Source organism: Mandrillus leucophaeus, unplaced genomic scaffold (assembly GCF_000951045.1).
Source record: "Mandrillus leucophaeus isolate KB7577 unplaced genomic scaffold, Mleu.le_1.0 Scaffold115, whole genome shotgun sequence".
Lineage (NCBI taxonomy): Eukaryota > Metazoa > Chordata > Mammalia > Primates > Cercopithecidae > Mandrillus > Mandrillus leucophaeus.
Window position 1 is genome coordinate 5,410,534 of NW_012099765.1, and position 4,974 is coordinate 5,415,507.

The window sequence follows — 4,974 nt, forward strand, 5'->3', positions numbered from 1 at the left end:
CCACCTGCCTCTGCAGCCGCCGGCTGGGACTGGGCGGGGGCGGGGGAGCTCTGCGTGCCTCTTGAGCTCTCTTCAGTTCGCCACCTCCTGCTCCCCGCAACCTTCTGGAGCGCTGCTCCCGCCTCAGTGGGCAACTGAGAGGAGGCGCCTGCCAGGGAGCTGGCCCAGGCTGCCCCACCGCCATCCCCAGTTGGAGGACTTAGGCCCCAGCCGGCACCTGCCAGGAGTTTTGACCTTAAGCTCTAGCCCCGCCCGCCCCCTTTGGGAAGAGAGGTCGGGCGGGGGCGGGGGTTGGGGGAGCGACCTAACCGGGTGAAGCCGGGTCTTCCCGGGGACGCTTCCACCCAGCGTAAGGGTGGGCGGATGGGGATGGGGAGGTGTCCGGTTTGGAGGGGGTGGTCAGGACTCCAGGATTCCGTGGGAGACCGCTGGAGAGAGGGCACTTGGCTCAGGGGAAGGCATCGTGGGGTGTGCTTTTTGACAGGTGCCTTGGAAGCTGCTGAGAACAGCACAGGGGCAGCCAGGGGGCCGTGGAACCCGAGGGTGGGGAGGAAGTGAAGAAGCGGGGGAGGGCAGATGAGGGAGACTGGTTATCCAAGAATCTGGCAGCAACTTGGAAGCTGTTAGGATGGAGATGGAGGTGAGAGGCCCCGGAAAGCCCTGCCCCTCGCCTCTTTCTCCTCCCTTTCTTCCCTGGTCGGGGGAGGGGGCGGCGAGGCTCCTCAGCCCTGCACCAGCGGGACCTGACCTTGGTGGGTACCAGGCCGCTGTAGGTTGAGATGGTGTGCAGAGGCAGGTGGAGCCTGAGATGGCTCGGTGTGGCTCTTACCTCTCCAGACTTTCTCCTGGTTGGTTGGCATTTCTTTGCTCACATGCTACACGTACAGATACATACACCCTCTCCATGTGTGTCCTGGAGTCCCCGGACCACGGTGTTGCTGACACGGTCTGTGGGCAGTGTCTTGGGGAATGTGGACTTTAAACGTGTCTGTGACCTTGGGGGTCAGGTCCCTGTAAAGCAACCAAGGTGAATTTCTTGCACTCTTCATCTTGTGTGGTTGGGGTGGAGGTGTCCCAGAAGTGTATGTAGCAAGATGTGAGTTAAAAAAAGAAAATAAGCAGAAAGAAAATGAGAGTTGAGATTCTCGGTATCTTCTGGGAGCACTTACATTCGTGCATTCATTCATTCATTCATTCATTCATTCATTCATTCAGCACTTCCTGGATGTCTCCTCTACACTCAGCACCATGCTGAATGTCTCATGAATGTAATCTGGAAGGTAAATATTTAGTGCTAGAGAGCATCTCTTAGGTAAGCTACCTCAACCTCTGAGCCTCAGTTTCCCTGTTTGTCAGATGTGGGAGGCCCACCATTTCCCTGAATTTAAAAGGTTTGCTTGGAAGGGAATATTGGGTTGCTTAAAAGTTGGAAGGGATGTAGATCAGAGCCCAACTCCCATTTGAAACATAAGAGAAAATTTGAAGCCCAGAGGTGTGATTTGCTCAAATATTTTTATTTTTCTGCCATTCTGCATACCAGTTCTTCACCAGCTCTGAAGTGCTAACCTTCAAACTTGTCACCCTGACACGCTGCTTCCCTACCCCTACTCAGGTCAGTTGCCGGCTCTGTTACTGTGTTGGTGCACTTGGCAGCATCTTTTCTCTTGTCCTTTTCTCAGAGCAGACACAAGTTCAAGCGTATGTGACCTGCCCCACTTTAGGTCCCTGTAGTTTACTGAGGCCTGTGTGCTGTTAGCAATTGGACATCCTGTTGGAGGGAAAGGACCGCCCCTGCCAACACTGATAATCATGCATCTGGGGACTTCTAATACAGCAATAGGAGACTCCTCTCAACAGTAATTCTTTACCCTTGGAAAAGGGCAAGCAAGTAGCTTCTATCAAGAACTGATTGGCTAGAGCACAATCTCCCAAATTTTAGTGTTACATGGACCACCTCCATGATTTTTTTTTGCTATATCCACCTGTGCTATTGCTTACTTACTCCTTGACTTTAGATCAACTCACTTTAAAAATTTGTGTACTATTTTCACAAATGGGAAACTAGCTATATCTATTGTCATAAAGGGGAAACAAAAAAGATAGGCAAAAACAAAAACAAAAAAACAGTGTTAGTATATTTTAGCTAGGTACTGTGGCCAGCCTAAGGCCCCAACGCCTTGCTTGCCCAGCCTTTGTTTTTAAGCAGATTGACAAGCCATGGAGAGGAGGCAGAAACACAGTGGCACTTAGGTGAGCAGCTCACCTTCTTCATCTTGTGTCACTGGTTTTTTTGTTTGTTTGCTTTTGTTTTTTAGTTTGTTTGTTTTTGTTTTTTGGAGACAGAGTCTCTCTCTGTCGCCCAGGCTGGAGTGCAGTGGCAAGATCTTGACTCACTGCAACCTCCGCCTCCTGGGTTCAAGCAATTCTCCTGCCTCAACCTCCCCAGTAGCTGGGACTACTGGCGCACGCCACCACGTCCAGCCAATTTTTTGTATTTTAGTAGAGACAGGGTTTCACTGTGTTGCCCAAGCTGGTCTTGAACTCCTGAGCTCAGGCAATCCGCCCACCTCAGCCTCCCAAAGTGCTAGGATTACAGGTGTGAGCCACCACACTTGGCCTTGTGTCACTGGTTTCGAAGCTTCATCTCTGTACCTCCTTGTCATCCCACCTGCACTGGGCTGGTGTTGGGCCCCTGAACTTGGGATCCTGTGGGGGGTCTCAGGTCAACTCTGGGGGTCACTATTGTGCTCGTTTTGGAAAAACAACGTACAGCTTTGTACGTTTTGGAAAAGGGCTAATTGGAGGATATGCACTTGTGGTTTTCTGGAATTTCCCTCTGGCATACCCCATTTTTGCCTTTTAGTCCTGTCTGTGTGGCCTTGGGCAAATCGCTTGACCTCTCTGAGGTTTGAGTGCTTGAGAAGTGGGTTGGTTAGATGGTCTTCACGGGCCTGCCAGCTCTTAGATATTATTTCAAACCTTTCTGCCTCTCTTACGTCTCCAGACTCCATGAGAGGAGAAAGGGGAACAGGGATTGGCTATGAGAAAAAGGAAGAAGAAATTTAACAAAGCTGAAAAGAACCAAACTTATTTTGGGGGTGGTGGGTTGGGGAGAAAAAATTCTGCCAAGGTAGTTATATCCCTGCAATTAATTAATGCTGTGAGACAAAAAATTGCACTAAAAATTCCACTCCGTGTGTGTGTATGCGTGCGTGTTTGTTTGCCTTGGATTTTTCCTTACCTGAATCATGGAGATGCCCACCCATTCCCTTGAATTTAAAAGAAGTAAGTCAAATGGTCCTGCGGTCAGAAAAGTGATTTCTTAGCCACCAAGGACAAAATAGCGTCTCTGGTTACCAACCCTAAAGAATGTCTTGGCACATTCCTCCCTCTGGGGCTGAGCTGTTTTGTGTGCTGGCCGGCCAGGAGCTGCTGGGGGTAGGGAATCCAGTTTTCAGCTTCCCCTTTCACCAGGGGGTTGGAAGAGCAGCCAAGCAGCCAGCCTTGCCAACTCTCTCCCCTTCTCACCCAGGGGAAGACTGGGAGGCCGAAATTCCTGAGGATGGTTGTCCCAACAACCGGAGAGGGTCCAGTGGACAGCTTGGGTCCTGCCCACTGGGCCAAAGGCTCCAGCAGCACCACAGGCTTTTCCTGAGTCAAGGCCAGACTGGGAAGGTGACAGGCCCTTCCGGAATCAGGTGCTGTGGATCAGGTCTGAACAGCACCTTGGAGCCATGCTCCTTTTGCGGAGTAACTCCGGGTGCTTTTGTGGGCTCCCAGAAAAGGGGCCAGTGTCCTGTGTATTTCACTTCGTGGTATGCAAAACAAATGCACCGATTGTTCTCGGAGGAAGAATAGATCTTTGGGGCTGGCCCTCCCAGAGAAGGTTCCTGCAGCCTGATTCCTTCTTTTTGTGCGATTTGTATTCAGACCTTCTCATAGGAACCACCTGGGAATTCTGGGCAGTTTCTGGGACTGTGTGATGAATACCAGAGGCACACATGGCTGGAGAGGCCATGCTGAGAGGATCCAGCAATTTCTCCCACGACTTGAGGATCTTTTGCTAACCCTGTTATTTGAGAAATAATATATATGGTAGGAAGTCAGGTCTACAGCAGTCAAAAAGTCTTAACCTCTGTCAGGTCACAGACCCTTATGAGACTGATAAAGGTTCAGAACTCTTCCTAGAGAAAAGGTTTTTAAATAATTTCAGGGACCTCCTGGACCCCAGGTTCATAACTCCTGCCATAGATAAGCTTGGAAATTGCTTGCCACCATCAAAAGCCCTCCTATTTAGCTAGGTAGCAAATAATGATTGGGTATTTACTATATTCAGGCAGTCTGCTGACAGCTTTATGTGGGCTATCTCTTTAAATCCTCCTAACAACCCTGGGACTAGGTACAACTATTACCTACCTGAATTACCCAATGCTCAGGGAGGCTTGGTAAAGCCCCTCAACCTTTGTGGAGCTGAGATGTGAATACTAGGCAGGCTCACGCCAGAACACACATTACTAACCACTGTCTCATTTTACTTCCTGCTGAGTTACCTGCAGAATCAAGACCGCTGCTCCAGTGCCTAAGGAATTTGGCCTTGGGAAATGGAGCTAAGACAGGCATGATTTCACTTACTTGTGACCATTCTGGTGTGGCCAGGTCATGGGCACCTAGAGGGCAAATGTGGGTAAGTGAGTCTTTGGCTCCTGGAATCTTGGATCTGCCACTTGCTACCTGAGTTACCTTGGTAATTGACATAATCTCCCTGAACCTTGGGTTTGTCTTCTAATGAATGGGGAGATGTCCATTAACCATCAAGGGTAGTTATGGGTGATAAGTAAGTGAAGGTAGGTAGGGCAGCAAGCATTAAGTCTGACGTGCAGGGGACACTCAGGAATGCCAGTTCCTTTAACTTTTACTAGAAAGTACCTGTGAAACACCAGCATCAAATGGAGCCTGCATATCTACCCAATTTTG

The 4,974-nt window shown here is 50.0% G+C and overlaps 1 protein-coding gene across 1 annotated transcript in view; it reads left to right on the forward strand.

Moving 5' to 3' along the window:
* The first annotated feature begins 108 nt into the window (after nucleotides 1-108).
* The window catches only part of WWC1 (WW and C2 domain containing 1), a 188,593-nt gene continuing 183,727 nt past the window's right edge, over nucleotides 109-4,974 (forward strand). Inside the window, exon 1 of the mRNA XM_011997874.1 lies at nucleotides 109-273. The gene's annotated coding sequence lies outside the window, so the exon portion shown is untranslated. The remainder of the gene's footprint in view (nucleotides 274-4,974) is intronic.